Here is an 18,032-nt window from a genome sequence, read left to right as displayed (position 1 = left end):
GACTTGCATGACTGACAGCAGTGAAAAATGAGAAGAAGCTACTGACATGATGAAGGAAATCTTGAACACCACCAGAGACAGAGGACCTTCATTGTTGCCCTAAACGCTGGCGCACGTAGCAGGCAGTAAGTGGTTATTATTATTATCATTACTGGGTTCTTTTGTGCATTCACAGTTTGCCTTCTTTTGAACATTTGTCCACCTTTGTGCATAGCTTTTCATTGATTCTATTGCATTTCTTTGTATCTACCTTGAATGCCTGCAAGAAAATGAATATCAAGGAAGTATATGGTGACATATATGTACTTTGATAATAAACTTGCTTTGAACTTTGAAGAACAGGAGCATGATGTTGCAAGATAGGGGTGGGATTTAGGGCTCAATGTATTTGGAGCTGGGCACCTATCCAGGGTACTGTATGCACTGGATGGTTCTTTATTAAATTACAGACCTATGGTGCAGGTAGAAGTTTAGCAAGTTCTGCAAGAAGCCAAGGCATAAACACAAGAGGCTCTGCAGATGCTGGAAATGACACACAAAATGCTGCAGGAACTCAGCAGGTCAGGCTGCATCTAAACAGAGGAAGAAACGGTCGAAGCTTCAGGCCGAGACCCTTCTTTCATCAGGACTGGAAAGGAAGGGGGAGAAAGCCAGGGTGAAGTGAGAAGCTGGGAGGGATAAATTGAAAAGAGAAAGAGCTGAAGAAAGAGGAATCTGATAGGAGAGGAGAGTGGACCATGGGAGAAAGGGAAGAAGGGGTATTAGAGTGAGGTGATGGCCAGATAAGGCAAAGTGAAGGGGTAAGAGAGGGGCTAGAATGACGAATAGATGGGGTAAGGGACAAATTGCCATAATTTACAGAAACTGATGTTCATACCAGTAGGTTGGAGCTACCCAGAAGGAATACAAGGTGTAGCTGCTCCAATCTGAAGGTGGCCTCATCGTGACCCTGACTGACTCACAGAAGTGTCACTGCACCTGGAAGGACATTTTGGGGCCCTGAATGCCGACTAAGGAGGAGATATAGTGGAAGGTTTAGTGCTTGATCCGCTTGCAGGGATGGTACCAGCAAGGAGATCAGTGGGGAGGGACGAATGGACAGGGGAAGACACGTAAAGAAGCCAAGGCAAACTGTTTATGTATGTGCCACACCTCCATCTGTTAACACCTGTATCGGGGTGTAAGTGGGAACAGACAATGGGGAACAAGAATACCAAGTTCCAACAATGCTACTGCTCCAGGAGTGAGAACTTTTGGAGTGATTTATGTAGCGACTTGCATGGCAAACAAGAAAGGAATTGTAAAAATACGTGCAGGTTCATAATCAGGAAGTCCATGTGAACAATTGATGGCAGTGTTGTAACATTATAGTAAAAGAAAGAACTTTGCCTCACTGTCATCAGTGGCATGACAGCAACAGAGCTGTTGGCTTCAGTCCTTCTCATCTGAGGAACAGTTTCAGTCGCCATATTGTGCTGTCACCTATCATTTCCCTTTTCCTGCAGAAAGTCCACTGCCATAGCTGGATTGTGAAGTTGTGGAGAACACAACAGGATACCAGGAGTGGCATGGTAGTGTAGTGGTTAGCACAACACTTTACATTACAGGCGACCCGGGTTCAATTTCTCCCTCTGCCTGTAAGGAGTTGGAATGTTCTCACCATGACCGCGTGCTCTGGTATCCTCCCACAGTCCAAAGATGTACTGGTTAGTAGGTTAATTGGGCACTGTAAATTGTACTGTGATTAGGCAAGGATTAAATCGATGGGTTGCTGTGTGGCCTGGCTCAAAGGGTCAAAAGGGCCACTTTGTGTTGTATCTCAATAAACAAATGAATCTCCAACCAGGAGATCTAAAATCACCTCACCTCACAGGCTCAAGGATCTAAAATCACCTCACCTCACAGGCTCAAAGATCTAAAATCACCTCACCTCACAGGCTCAAGGATCTAAAATCACCTCACCTCACAGGCTCAAGCATCTAAAATCACCTCACCTCACAGGCTCAAGGACCATTATTCCTAGATCACTCTGTTCTACTCCATTCCTCAATGCTCTACCATTTACCATGTATGTCCTATCTTGATTAGTCCTACCAAAATGTAGCACCTCAAACTTATCAACATTAAACTCCATCTGCCATCTTTCAGCCCACTCTTCTAACTGGCCTAAATCTCTCTGCAAGCTTTGAAAACCTACTTCATTATCCACAATGCCACCTATATTAGTATCATCTGCATACTTACTAATCCAATTTACCAACCCATCATCCAGATCATTAATGTATATGACAAACAACATTGGACCCAGTACAGATCCCTGAGGCAGACCACTAGTCACCGGCCTCCAACCTGACAAACAGTTATCCACCACTACTCTCTGGCATCTCCCATCCAGCCACTGTTGAATCCATTTTACTACTTCAATATTAATACCTAACGACTGAACCTTCCTAACTAACCTTCCATATGGAACCTTGTCAAAGGCCTTACTGAAGTCCATATAGACAACATACACAGCTTTACCCTCGTCAACTTTTCTAGTAACCTCTTCAAAAAATTCAATAAGATTTGTCAAACATGACCTTCCATGCACAAATCCATGTTGACTGTTCCTAATCAGACCCTGTCTATCCAGATTATATATACCATCTCTAAGAATATTTTCCATTAATTTACCCACCACTGACGTCAAACTTACAGGCCGATAATTGCTAGGTTTACTCTTAGAACCCTTTTTAAACAATGGAACCACATGAGCAATACGCCAATCCTCCGGCACCATCCCCGTTTCTAATGGCATTTGAAATATTTCTGTCAGAGCCCCTGCTATTTCTACACCAACTTCCCTCAAGGTCCGAGGGAATATCCTGTCAGGACCCGAAGAAGACTTATCCACTTTTATATTCTTTAAAAGCACAAGTACTTCCTCTTCTTTAATCATCATGGTTTCCTGCTTGTTTCCCTTACCTTACACAATTCAATATCCTTCTCCTTAGTGAATACCGAAGAAAAGAAATTGTTCAAAATCTCCCCCATCTCTTTTGGCTCCACACATAGCTGTCCACTCTGATTCTCTAAGGGACCAATTTTATCCCTCACTATACTTTTGCTATTAATAACTGTAGAAAACCTTTGGATTTATTTTCACCTTACTTGCCAAAGCAACCTCATATCTTCTTTTAGCTTTTCTAATTTCTTTCTTAGGATTCTTTTTACATTCTTTATATTCCTCAAGTACCTCATTTACTCCATGCTGCCTATATTTATTGTAGATCTCTCTCTTCTTCCGAACCTAGTTTCCAATATTCCTTGAAAACCATGGCTCTCTCAAACTTTTAACCTTTCCTTTCAACCTAACAGGAACATAAAGATTCGGTACCCTCAAAATTTCACCTTTAAATGACTTCCATTTCTCTATTACATCCTTCCCACAAAACAAATTGTCCCAATCCACTCCTTCTAAATACTTTCGCATCTCCTCAAAGTTTAGCCTTTCTTCAATCAAAAATCTCAACCCTGGGTCCAGTCCTATCCTTCTCCATAATTATATTGAAACTAATGGCATTGTGATCACTGGACCCGAAGTGCTCCCCAACACATACCTCCGTCACCTGACCTATCTCATTCCCTAACAGGAGATCCAACACTGCCCCTTCTCTAGTTGGTACCTCTATGTATTCCTGCAAAAAATTATCCTGCACATATTTTACAAACTCCAAACCATCCAGCCCTTTTACAGAATGGGCTTCCCAGTCTATGTGTGGACAATTAAAATCTCCCACAATCACAACCTTGTGCTTACTACAAATATCTGCTATCTCCTTACAAATTTGCTCCTCCAATTCTCGCTCCCCATTGGGTAGTCTATAATACACCCCTATAAGTGTTACTACACCTTTCTCATTCTTCAATTCCACCCAAATAGCCTCCCTAGACAAGCCCTCTAAGCTATCCTGCCAAAGCACCGCTGTAATATTTTCTCTGACAGGCAATGCAACACTTCCTCCTCTTGTTCCTCCAATTCTATCACACCTGAAGCAACAAAATCCAGGAATATTTAGTTGCCAATCTTACTTGCATATATTATCATACTACTTAGTAATAGTTACATTTTTTTCTGCTTAATTGCAGAGGTGTTTGCATGAATGGTTGCTGTGAGGTTGAAGTGTGTTATTGGGCCCTTAAATACCTATCCTGACAAGTTGCTTCATTCCAAATTCCCATGAATGCTAAAGAGCTGGAATCTCCACTCAGTGGCAACTTCATTAGGTACCTCCCGTACCTAATAAAGTAGCCACTAACTGTATGCCTGTGGTCTTCTGCCACTGTACCCTATCCGCTTCAATGACCGACTTGTCCATTCAGAGATGCTCTTCTGCACACCACTGTTGCAACATGTGGTTATCGGAGTTACTGTCACCTTCTTGTCAGCTTGAACCAGTCTGGCTGTTCTCCTGTGACCTCTCTCAATCACAAGGCATTTTTGCACATGGAAATGCCACTCACTGGATGTTTTTTTTAAGATGTCTGCATCACTCTCTGTCAACTCTAGAGACTGTTGTGCCTAAAAATCTCAGGAGATCAGTAGTTTCTGAGATATTCAAACCCCAGTGTCTCCATGCTCAAAATCACTTGGATCACATCCCTTTCCCATTCTGATGTTTGGTTCCTTGACCATGTCTGCAAGAGTTGTTGCCAGACGATTGGCTAATTAGATACTTGCCCTGATGAGCAGGTGTACCTAACAAAGTGGCCACACTACCGTTATAGTTTTCTTTCCTTTGTTTGCTTGCAGAGGCATTTGTATGGATTTTTTCTGTGAGGAAAAGGTGTATCATTGGGCCCTCAAACAGCCATCTTGACATGGCTTTATTCCAAATTTGCCTGAATGCTGAAGGGCTGGACTACTACCACCACAAAATACTAGAATATTACAGCTGATCACATGCTTGGAATAAATTAATGCCAAATATTTCATTAGTTGTGCACTAATAGAGTGAAAATGCTTCCTGTCACTAAAATTACTAGGTCAGACATGAATGCTACTTGAATGTAGCCTAATTTATAATTAGACCATAAGATATAAGAGCAGAATTAGGCCATTTGGCCCATTGAGTCTGCTCCACCATTTTATCAAGACTGATCCATTTTGCCTCTCAGCCACAATCTCCTGCCTTCTCCTTACATATACCCAATGACTTGGCCTCCAAAGCTGCCAGTGGCAACGAATTCTACAGATTCACCACTGCCTGGCTGAGGAAATTCTTCCTTATCTCCATTCTAAAAGGACATTCCTCTAGTATGAGGCAGTATCCTCTCATTTTAGACTCCCCCACCATAGGAAATATCCCCTTCACATCCACCCTATTGAGGCCTTTCAACGTTTAATAGGTTTCAATGAGGTCACCTCTCATTCTTCTGAATCCCACTGGGTGGAGGCCCAGAGCCATCAAGCACTCCTTTTAATCTCAGGATAATTTTCATGAACCTTTGAACCCTCTCTAATGTTTGTGCACCCTTTTTGCGATAAGGGGCCCAAAACTGCTCACAATACTCCAAGTGAGGCCTCACCAGTGCTTTATAAAGCCTCAACATTACATCCTTTCTTTCATATTCTAAGAATTCTGACCTTTGAGAATCTATTTACCTTTGAGCAGGATCACACATTGTATTCTCTACTGTCCCAAATGTGATATGTGGACCCGACCCATGTAATAAGTCTTACAATGTTCCAGCAACAACTGCTCCCCCTCACCCCTTTCTCCATCTCACAATGAGTTTGGTGGCCCCATGCTCAAATTCTGGGACTAGTAAGACCATGAGTCATTAAGAGCAGAATTAGGCTAGTTGGCCCATCTTTGCTGTAAAGGGATGCCCTTCTATTCTGAGGCTGTGCGCTCTGGTCTTAAGACTCCTCCACGATGGGAAAAATCCTCTGCACATCAACTCCAGCCTTTCAATATTTGATAGGTTTCAATGAGATCCCCCCATCATTTTTCTAAACTCCAGTCATCTGTGTGTATTAGTCATAAATGAAATATTGTTTGACATATAATAAACAACGTGCTGGGGAAGGCACACACGTCACCACATTATTCCTGATGCTCACCACCAAAGTTCAAAGTAAATTTATTATCAAAGTTACATACTCGTCACTATATACTATCTTGAGATTCATTTTCTTGCAGGCATTCACAGTAGGCCAACAAAATCATTGAAAACCTACACACAAAGAATGACGAACAACCAATATGTAAAAGTGGACAAACAGTGCAAATAAAAATAGCAAATAAATAATACTGAGAACATGAGTTGTAGAGTCCTTGAAAGTGAATCCATAGGTACACCATGTTCGCAGAACACACAAATAATAACAACAGAACAGCAAGAAAACAACACCAAAACAAGCTCCTCCCCTCCCTTCCACCCACCACCCATAACTCATTGACAAATAAGGAAAGAATGCATGGCTACGTGTGTTGATTTTGGCTGCTTTCTGCCGAAGTTACTCGATTTATTCTCATGTCCCACGGACAGCCTCATATTGGACATCCAGTCAATGAACTCCAGAGACGCTAAACAGAGCAATGAGAGTTTTCCTACATGAGATCTTAAAATGGGGTGCATGATGGTTTGAAACCATGGTGCCTTTTGGGTTCCCCCATTTGTGGAGCAGACTGGTATAGTGCTCACAGCCTGAGTGGTTCTGCTCAAGGGGAGGTTAAAACCATACCTCTAACTTGAGTTAGTGATGAGATATTTTCCCCTTGGCATTAGATGTGTCTCACAGTTCTTCCATCTGGAGAGTGTGGTTATGCCTGTGGGACAGATGTTGGCAGCCGATTTCTCCAGACGGTTCGTACAACTAGTGCATTGGCTTTACCAAGTAACTTTAAATGGGGAGGCTGGTGTTGCTCATGATTTTTGTCAATAGTTGCCGCAGAAAAGCAATAAAATTTCCATTGAATTTCAGAGTTAGAGGCCCAGATGCTTGCTTATGGAGTAACGGTGTCCACACTGAATTCTACTTCCATAATTTGTAGAATCAAATCTTAGAAGTGGAGCTCAATGCACTTACATCACGGTCGACACCATGAACAGCAAAAGATGAAATTCCTCTGTACCAGGGATTCCCAACCTGGGGTCTACAGACCCCTTACTTAATGGTATTGGTCCATGCAATATAAAAAAAAGTCAGGAACCCCTGCTCTATAGGATCTTTAGCAAACAACCAATAAGCCAGATAGGTCCATGAACCCAGAAACACGATCTCGCCATTTCTTTGTTTACATTATTTATAAAATTTATAAGTTATAGCAATTTTATGACTTTGTGCTGTACTGCTGTCACAAAACAATAAATGTCACGTCACTTTGTTCTCCTCAGGTTGGGTGGGACTAGAACTAGAGGTCAGAGGTTTAGGGTGAAAGGTGAATATTTAAGGAGAATCATGGGGAATTTCTTTTACTCAAAGGGTGGAACAAGCTGCCAGCAGAAATGGTAGAGGCAAGTTCAACTGTAACATCTGAAAAGAGGATGCTGTCCAAGTTGCATGCCATCTTGGACAATGTCTCCCATCCACTCCATAATGTACTGGTTAGGCACAGGAGTACGTTCAGCCAGAGACTCATTCCACTGAGATGCAACACTGAGCGTCATAGGAAGTCATTCCTGCCTGTGGCCATCAAACTTTACAACTCCTCCCTCGGAGTGTCAGACACCCTGAGCCAATAGGCTGGTCCTGGACCTATTTCCACTTGGAATAATTTACTTATTATTATTTAATTATTTGTGGTTTTTTAATATTGCTATATTTCTACACTATTCTTGGTTGGTGCAACTGTAACAAAACCCAATTTCCCTCGGGATCAATAAAGTATGTCTGTCTGTCTGTAACAGTGAGAAGAGGGCAGGCCCTGGGTGATGAGGATCGTTAATGATGGACACTGCCTTTTTGAGGCACCGCTTCTTGAAGATGTCTTGGTTGCTAGAGGCTAATATCCAAGATGGAGCTGACTAATGTTACGATTTCCTGTAGCTTCTTTCCGTCCTGTGCAGAAACAACCCCCCCCCCACACCAGACAGTAATGCAGCCTGTCAGAATGCTCTTCACAATATCTACAGAAATATACTGTACTTTCTATGTTCTAATCCTCACTCCTTTACACATCCATCAAAACTTCTCAAATCTGTATCAACTATTTCACATGATATGTTCCAAACTGTCAACAATTTCCTCCTAAATTTAGGTGATCTCTTCCATCCTATCAAACTCCTCCATAAATTTAATGATCTTAGAAAGTGTCTTCCTGATTGTTTCCTTTCCAATTAACAATCTCTCAAGTGCCCTTAACTAACAGTCACACTGATTGAATTCTGGTAAAATCCTTAATCTTTACTACCCCTTTGGCATCATTTCCGTACCCATTGCTTAGTTCTCAACTTCCTGTACAAACAAGGTTCAGTATGAACTTAGAATTATCTGAGTTATAGCCACGAATGTAGAGTTCAAACTGCATGACCCTAGTCAACACCTTCTGATAGTTCTTCAAAGAGTTTCCTTTCACATCTTTACTGAGGCCACTTAATCAGACAAACCTGTACACCTGCTCGTTAATGTAAATACCTAATCAGCCAATCACATGCCAACAACCCAACGCATAAAAGCATGCAGATGTGATTCAATAGGTGTTTAGACCAAATATCAGAATGGGGAAGAAATGTGATTTAAGTGACCTTGACCATGGAACGATTGTTGGTGCCAGATGGAGTGGTTTGAGTATCTCAGAGACTGCTGACTTCTTGGGATTTTCACGCAAAACATTCTCTGGTTTTTTTTGAGAATGGTGCAAAAAAACGAAAACTATCCAATGTTCGGCAGTTTTGTGGACAAAATGCCCTTGTTAATGCGAGAGGTCAGAGGATGACCAGACTGGTTCAAACTGACAGGAAGGCGACAGTAACTCAAATAACCACACATTACAACAGTGGCGTGCAGAACAGCATCTCTGAATGCAAACATGTCAAACTTTGAAGTGGATGGGCTACAGCAGCAGAATACCACAAACGTACACTCAGTGGCCACTTTAGTAGGTACAGAATTAATACTGATGCCAACTAGGTTCTGCCAATATGAGAGCACACACTGTAAATTAGTGATCTGCACTTGGTCAGTTAGATATAGTCTGAAATCCAAGAGCTTTAGCAGTTAATGCAGTTATAACAATGCCATTTACTCAATCCTAATTTTAGTAGATTTCCTTTTCCTCTTTGATAATTGATCTTACAGCTGCAGTATAAGCCATTTTTTGTGTTTTTTTAAATAAGTATGACCTTCAATGGATCTCCAGACCAGTTTAAGTTGAATATAGTCAAATTGAGGACCTTAAGGACCATGTCAAATGCCCTTCACAAAAACTACTGTTAAAAGAACACAATCACGTTGGATGTTCTCAATGTGATGCTTCAGATCAGACAAACAGCACTCCACGTCATTTTCTCTTTATCAAGAAATGAAATACCTCAGCTAATCAGAACATTAATGAATCCTGCTTCCTGTTGTCGGTAGTCAAAGACAATGCTCAGAATCATGTTTTGTTACAAGAAATTAGTAAGTAAAATTATCTGTTATGTCATTTATATAAAAAGGGACGTATTTGCATTGAAAAATGCAGCTTCACTCTAGGCTAAGGCTTCATATTAATATGGCTTTTAAAAATAAATTAATGAATGTATCATACTCGTTTTATTACTGCCTATGTGTAAGCATAAACGCAGTGCTGTACATTTTTGAAATAAGAAATTAAAACTTTTGTCGCCATCCTTGAATTCACTGGTTAAAAGTTCAACTAGTAACGTTCTTGTACAAAATTCTTCAAATTCTCAGGAATATCCACAGAAACAGGATGAGTGACACTTATCATTGAAGATTCTGCATTTACGAGCAACTTTCTTTCCCTGATCAAAAAAAAATGGGTCGACTCCAAAAGCAAATGGTGTGTTCGCACGGTTACGGTGAGGAACCCAACAGTACGGATCTCGGATCTACAGGAGCAGCGGGACGGATTTTGTACGCTTGCACAAACGGACTGGTTGCCTGATTGACAAGTTATTGACAGGAGGGGTAGGGGAAGGCGGCAAGCCGGCGCTCAGCGGCCGGAGGAAAGAGACGGCGTGGAGCAGGGAATCGGGAGCGGGCAGCTTCTGGAAAGGGTTGGAGTTGGTGGGGGGAGATTGGGGACTGGGGCAATGCGGGCTGACGGAGATTGATCGTTTGAGGAAGGAATCGTGGCCTGGTGCAACAATGAGGAGCGGGAGGAAGTATCCAGGGTTGCGGAGCTGTGTGTGTACGGGGGAGCTGGAAGCGCTGTGGACAGGGAAGGCGACTGTGGAAGTTCGGGACAGTAGCAAGGAGCAGGGATAGTCTGGTAGGAAAATCCAGAGGTGGAGGAATAGAGAGGGATCGGTGATCATGAATGCAGAGAGGGAGGGGGGCAGCTCGGTCACTGGCAGGCAAGCCGGAATTCGCCCTTTGCTGTTTCGCTTCTCAAACTGTGCTGTAAACGCACTTACATCATGGATCCGAACCTGCGCGCCTCCTTTTAATTCCCGAGTCCCGAGACACCCAGCCGAAATAGTGAAAGAACAAGAAGTCCGTGGAAAAAAAAAGTGGACGCGCACTGACTCCGGGATTTTACCTCGGTGTCCTAGGAGCGAACCGCCCGCCCACCCATTCCCCGTCCCGTCTCCGATCCGATGCTGGAAGTGGGCGGGTCGGGAGAGCTCTGGAGTTGTTTAAATTTCAACGACCTATACGCACGCATGTTCAGGAGTTTAAAAAGCTAACTCAAAGCACTGGCCTTACGCATTACACTTTATTTAATGCCCAGAAATGTTGGACTTCCCTCTTCTTTGCCTAAAGTGGGGCTTCCGCATTATTAACCATGTTCGCGCTTTCTTAAAGGTAAATGTTATTATCAAAGTGCCTGTGTCATTAAATACCACCCTGAGATTTATTTTCTTGCAGGCATTCACGGTAGAGCAAAGAGGTAAAATGGAAAGAATGGAAAAGCTACACACAAGCAAGGACTGACAAACTGCAAATACAAAAATAAACCTAATACAATAAATAATTAAGTAAATAAATAAATTGAAACACAGGGCAATTCGTGTGTGCCATATAAGTAACCAAAAGGGTTAGGCAAATTTTTTTAAGGGAAATGAACAGTGGCACAAAGATGTCAGACAGTGACTTCTGAAAATTTACAATTCATGCTGCTCCTGTTATTCCCCCTAAAGTACTGGCTTATTTTTTTACAATCATAAACAATGAACATCTGCAGATGCTGGAAACACACACAAGCAACACACACAAAACTGCTGGAGGAACTCAGCAGGCCAGGCAGCCACTATGGAAAAGAGTACAGTCGGCGTTTCGGGCCGAGACCCTTCAGCGGGCTAATTTTTTGCCAGCCTGTTTGCCCCTTTGTCTGTTAATCTGAACTAGGTTTATATCTGATGCCTGGATATAAAGGGATAGAACATTACTCAAAACCCGTGAAAGCAGAATGAGCTCTGTTTCATGAATTTTATATGCCCCTTGGAAATATGGAAGGGCTCCACCATTCACATCCCATCATGACTCACGGAAGTTCGACAATCCATCATGTGGTCCTATAGTGTATATTCTGTGAACTGTGGGGTTATTACCTAGATTTACAGGAGAGTTACGGAACTAACAACTTTTGACCTCATTATCAAAATAAAATAATGATGAAATATAGCCAATTCAGTTTCTAGATAATAAAGTATCAAAATATATATGGCACTTTGTAAACTGCTAGCAGGATTACATTAATGTAACAGTGTTGTGCTGTATTGAAGCGGTATTCAAATCAAAATTTGTCATAGAAATAAACTTAATCATTGGTGAAATGATCTTATTGTGCAAATAGGCTCTGTCTCCAATCAGTAAATCAGCATATATGAAAATGCTGAACTTAGAGCAGGGATCGGTACGTGGAATTCATTGGTTGTTGCAAGGATGGGACTGGCAGCTCAATGTTCCAGGGTTTAGATATTTCAAAAGGGATGGGGGGAAATGCTAGTTATGGCAATGCTAATCAGGGATAGGTCAGGGACACCTGCAAAAAGGGAAGATATTATTGTCTATTGATTCAGTGTCATTGGAAGGTCAGACACAAGAAGGTTATGAGCACTCTGTTGGGAGTATTCCAGAGGCCCACAATAGCCACGAGGACACTGAAAAGCAGATACAGTAAGTATTCAGATCTTGGGAAGGTCCAAAATTAGAGCTGGTGTCATGGGTGACTTCAACTTCCCTAACATTGATTAGGACCTCCTTAGTGCACAAGGTTTAGATGTGGCAGAGTTTGTTAGGTGTGTTTGGGGAGGATTCCTGACACATTATGCAGGCAGGCCAACTGGAGGAGAGGCCACATTGGATCTAGTGCTAGGCAATGAACCTGGTCAGGTGACAGACCTCTCTATGGGTGACTATTTCAGAGAGAGTGACCACAACTCCCTGACCTTTGAAATAGCCATGGATAAGCAAAGGAACATGGGAAAGAATTTAATTGAGGTGGTTAGTTATGATTGTATTATGCAGAAACTGAGGAATGTAAATTGAGAGCAGATATTTTCAGGGAAATACACAGCAGAAATTTGGAGATTGTTTAGGGAGCACTTGTATGGGGTTCAGGATGGGTTTGTCCCACTGAGGAATGGTACTCAAGAGAGAAGGAACATTTAATCAAGAGGAAGAAGGAAGCATGCAGGTAGGGTTCTTGAGTAAAATGATGTAGCCAGGAATGAACTTAAGAAGGGAATTAGGAGAGCTAGAAGGGGACATGTGAGGGCTTTGATGAGATGGATTAGCTATAACCCAAGGGCATTCTACAATTACATGAAGAACAGGAGGAAGACTAGAGTGAAGATAGGACTACTCACAGATAAAGGGGGAAACATAGTTGAAGAAGGAGGTTCTTAATGCATACTTCAGTGTTCAGCAGTGAGAAGGATCTTGACAAATATGAGGTCAGCATAGAATAGGCTAATGTGCTGGAGCACGTTGAGTTTAAGAAAGTGTTGAAGTTTTTGAAAAACAGTAAAATAGATAAGGCCAGAAAGGATATATCCCAGGTCACTACAAGAAGCTAGAGAAGAGATTGCTGGGGTATTGTCAATGATCTTTGTGTCACAGGAGTGGAACAAGAAGATTGAAGGCTGGCAAATATTCTTCAAGAAAAGTAATAGGGATAATCCTGGGAATTACAGACCAGTAAGCCTTACCATAAGACATAGGAGCAGAATTAGGCCATTTGGCCCATCGAGTCTCTCTACCATTCAATCATGGCTGATCCCTTTCCTTTCTCAGCCTTCTCCCCATAACCTTTAATGCCATGTCCAATCAAGAACCTATCAAGCTCTCCCTTAAATACACCCAACGACCTGGCCTCCACAGCTGCTTGTGCTAATAAATTCCACAAATTCACCAGCATCTGGCTAAAGGAATTTCTCTGCATCTCTGTTTTAAATGGACACCCCTCTATCCTGAGGCTGTGCCCTCTTGTCCTAGACTTCCACACCATGGGAAACATACTTTTCACATCTACTCTCTTTGGGCCTTTCAACATTTGAAAGGTTCCAATGAGATCCCCTCTGGCCCCCATCCTTCTAAATTCCAGTGAGTACAGACCCAGAGCTATCAAACGTTCCTTGTATGATAACCCAGTCAGTAGAGAGGATTCTTAGTGACAGGATTTACCAGCATTTGGAAAAGCATAGTCTTATTAGGATCATCAGTATGGCCTTGTGAAAGGCAAACTGAGTTTGCAAGAAGGTGACAAATTGATGAAGACAGGCTGGTATGTGCAGTGTATAGGAATTTTAATATGGCATTTGATGGGTTCCCCACTGTAAGCTCATTCAGAAAGTCAGAAGGCATGGGATTCGGGGAAACTTGGCCACACAGATTCAGAATTGGCTGGCCCACAGAAGGGAGAGGGTGGTAGTAGATGGAGTGAATTGTGCCTGGACATGCACACAACACTAGTGAGTAGCAAATGCCTACAAAATCTGATCAGAATGGCATTGACTCCCAGCAAAAGCGATGGAAGCAACTTGTAATCTCCGTAGCACCCTAAGGCTACTCGAGCACTAAACAATGCAATTTCAGTCAGCAGATCGGTTGAACTTGTGAGTGATGAGCATGCACCAATACTGCCATTAACACTGTGCATCAAGTCTACAGTGGTTCGGACTTTGGAATTTTATAACCCCATCAGCATTTTGTATCAAGAAATTCATAGAGTCTGGAACCTGAAGAGTCCCAGAATTATGTTCCTGACATGCTCCCATTGTTTCCAAGATCTTATGGGGATTGGGTCCAACTGCAAAGCATCATTTGACTGAGTCCACTGCAGTGACCTGATGCCCATGTGTGACTTTGATCTACGAGGTTGCAACTTCAAGCTCCGAGAATCTAAGAATGGTAAATAATACTGTGGTAACTTCTGCTTTACAAAAAGACCACTCGACAACTTGATGGCCAAAAGAGCATCTTTATCTGGGACGGCAAATGATATTTACAATACAGAGGCCTCCAGGTACCTCGTGCGGCATGGGTGGGGGAACTATATACAATGCATACTGGGAGTAAAAAGAGCGGAAGTAAAGACCCTACCAACCCCGGATCCCGCCTCTTGCTACAGACAGCTCCCCGACTAGAATTAACTTACTTTTAATAATACTCACATTACAACACTTCTTCCCCCTTTAAAATCCAACTTTCCCCAAATATAGAAGAATTGGGAAATAAAAACAGTGGTATCATTCACAATAGGTTACCAATACAAAATACCTTAAAAAAAAATGGCAAATTCAACATTCAATCTAACAACAAAAGAAACTATCCAATCAAAGACTCAGTCTGTCAGGAGGTTTGCGAGGGTGCGGCGATCTACATACCACCCCCGGTGACCCAGCAGGCACTGCTGGTGAGGGTGTTTTGGGTGGATCTGGTGTTGGTGACACGAGGGGTCTGTGTGTCCGCGTGAGAATGTCCATCCTCTTCAGGGGACTCTGCCCCCTCTGCCAGTGTCTCTCCCTCGAGCAAAGTCACTGGTGGACATGCTTCTCCAGTAGTCTGTCTCACCATTGGAAACTCCATGGAACTGTCTACCTCTGAGCCGGAATCATGAGACAGGTGCACATGGTCCTGATGTCTGTGGAAAACATGCCCATTAGTCAGCTTAACAACATAGGAGACTGGACCACTCTGCTTAAGAATAACACCAGGTAGCCATTGCTGATTGTTTTTCACATAGACATTGTCATCCGGTTCTAACTGTCTCTCTCGCGCATGTTGATCATGTCCCTCTTTCTGCTTTTCCTGCTTTCTCTCCACTTTTGCCTTCAAGTCCGGGCAGAGCAGGTCCAATCTTGACTTAGGCCTACGCCCCGTCAGCACCTCTGCTGGAGTGCGTGCAGTCATAGTCTATGGAGTGAGGCAGTACTTAAACAGGAAACGTGAAAGCCGGGTACTAAGAGAGTCCCCTGTCATCCGCTTCAGGCCTTCCTTCACTGTCTGAACAGCCCGCTCAGCCAAACCATTTGAGGCTGGGTGGTGGAAAAGGGCCGTCCGAATGTGACGAATGCCATTCTGCCTCATGAACTCACTGAACAGCTCTCTGGTGAACGTTGGGCCATTATCAGTGACCAGAGTGTCAGGCAACCCGTGGACTGTAAACACTTGCCTGAGTTTGTCTGTGGTTGAGGGGCTGTGATGTTGCTCATGATGTGAGCTTCGATCCATTTGGAATGTGCATTCACCATTACAAGAAACATCTGTCCCATAAAGGGGCCAGCAATGTCCAAATGTAGCCTAGACCAGGGGTAGACTGGCCACTCCCATGGGTGCAAAGGAGCTGGTGGTGGCATGTTCTGATTGGTCTGACATTGCGTGCATGATTTTACCTTGTTCTCCAGATCCTGATCCATTCTTGGCCACCAGACGTAGGATCTTGCAAGGCCTTTCATTCGAGACACCCCTGGATGAGTCTCATGAATTTCCTCCACAATCTGTGAACGGCCAGGGGGAGGCACGATGACTCTTGCCCCCCCAGAAAATGCAGCCATCCTGCAGACTCAGTTCGGTCTTGTGTTTGGCATAAGGTCTCAGTTCCTCTCCTTCCACGACTCTGGGCCAACCTCGTAGAAGAAAAGTCTTGACTTGAGACGGGACTGGGTCCCTCTCTGTCCATTGCTTGATCTGGGTCACCTTTACAGGTGTCTCAGACAGCCTCTCCAATGAAAACACAGTCTCTGGGGGCACATATGTAGTAACAGGCGTCTCAGGTAAAGGGAGACAACTCAGCACATCGGCATTTGCATAATCCCCACCCACTCTGTACATGATAATATACCAGTAGGCTGACAATGTGAGAGCCCAACGCTGTATCCTGGCTGAGGCTAGCGGTGGGATGCATCTGGTCTCCCTAAAAAGGCTCATCAGTGGTTTATGGTCCATATAAATTGTAAATGCACGTCCATAGAGGTACTGATGAAAACGTTTGACCGCAAAAACAATGGCCAGACCTTCTTTGTCTAGCTGTGAATATCCCTTCTCAGCTGCAGTCAGGGTACGTGAAGCAAATCCAATAGGCTTCTATGAACGGTCCTCCATTACGTGTGAGAGAACTGCCCCGACTCCATAGGGCGAAGCATCGCATGAGAGGGTGATCTCCTTGTCTGGGTCATAGTGAACGAGCAGCTTCGGTGAGTGCAGGAGTTCTTTCACTTCCTTGAAAGCTTCCTCCTGCTGTTCACCCCACTGCCACTTAGTGTCATTATGAAGCAGCTTATACAGTGAGGCCAAAACCTTTGAGAGGTCCGGAAGAAACTTGCCATAATAATTCACCATGCCCAAAAATGATCTGAGTTCAGTGACGCTCTTGGGGCTTGGGGCCTCCTTGATAGCTCTCACTTTTTCCTCCACTGGGCAAAGCCCCTCAGCTGTAATCTTGTGCCCCAGGTAGGTCACACTCGGAGCCAGGAACACACATTTTCCACGTTTCAACCGTAGCCCTGCATCTGAGAGCCTCTTCAGTACCTGTTCTAAGTTAGCCAGATGCTTCCCCCTCCATGGCTTCCGTGATCAAAATATCATCAAGATACACTGCTACATGCGGAATCCCCTGCAGCAAAGAGTCCATTGTCCTTTGGAAAATGGCGGGGCTAAATGCCACTCCAAACACCAGGTGATTGTATTTGAATAATCCCTTGTGCGTATTGATTGTGACATACTCCTTTGAATCCTCGTCGAGCAGCAGCTGTTGGTAGGCATGGCTCATGTCCAGCTTTGTGAACAGCTTACCCCCTGACAGGGTCGCAAACAGGTCATCCACCCGTGGCAATGGGTACTCCTCCAGCTTAGAGACCTGATTCACCGTAAGCTTGTAGTCCCCACATATCCTCACCATTTTATCCGCCTTCAAATCTGGAACAATAGGAGCCACCCACCTCGAAAACTGGACGGGCTCAATGATGCCCCAGCCCCTGTAAACATTCCAGCTCCTCCTCGACTTTGCCTTTCATGGCATAGGGCACTGACCTGGGCTTAAAAAACATGGTGTGGCCGCAGGGTCGACATGGAGTTTCACGGTCACGCCCTTCGGTGCACCCAGCTCGTCCCTGAAAACGTCACTATACCGCTGCAGAATGTCCTCCGTCGTGTGTGCATACTTAATTTCATGCCAGCTGAGCCGGATTTTGCAAAGCCAATCACGGCCCAAAAGACTGGGCCCACTGCCCTTAGCTATCACCAGCCTGGCTTCAGCCTTCTGGCCCCCAGGCGAAATATCCACATATAACACCCCTAAATGAGGTATGGGCTGCCCCGTATAGGTCCTGAGTTGGAGATTAGATGGTCTGATGGGAGGCACGTTGGATCCCCATGTCCTCCTGTACGCCTCCTCACTGATGACTGATGCAGTAGCCCCTGAATCAATCTC

The 18,032-nt window shown here is 43.7% G+C and overlaps 1 protein-coding gene across 4 annotated transcripts in view; it reads right to left on the bottom strand.

The window, feature by feature from the left end:
• The window catches only part of LOC140730756 (coiled-coil domain-containing protein 102A-like), a 451,176-nt gene that overhangs the window by 385,389 nt on the left and 47,755 nt on the right, over positions 1 to 18,032 (bottom strand). For 2 of the 4 annotated variants that reach the window (XM_073051639.1, XM_073051612.1), the window contains exon 1: positions 10,573 to 10,707. The exons of 1 other annotated variant lie outside the window; for it this stretch is intronic. The gene's annotated coding sequence lies outside the window, so the exon portion shown is untranslated. Of the gene's footprint in view, positions 1 to 10,572; positions 10,758 to 18,032 lie in introns of those variants that run through there. One more of the 4 variants, XM_073051629.1, reaches the window with a different exon arrangement.

Source organism: Hemitrygon akajei, chromosome 1 (genome assembly GCF_048418815.1).
Source record: "Hemitrygon akajei chromosome 1, sHemAka1.3, whole genome shotgun sequence".
Taxonomy (NCBI): domain Eukaryota; kingdom Metazoa; phylum Chordata; class Chondrichthyes; order Myliobatiformes; family Dasyatidae; genus Hemitrygon; species Hemitrygon akajei.
The sequence above is the reverse complement of the archived record's forward strand: the minus strand, read 5'-3'. Positions and strand labels throughout refer to the sequence as shown.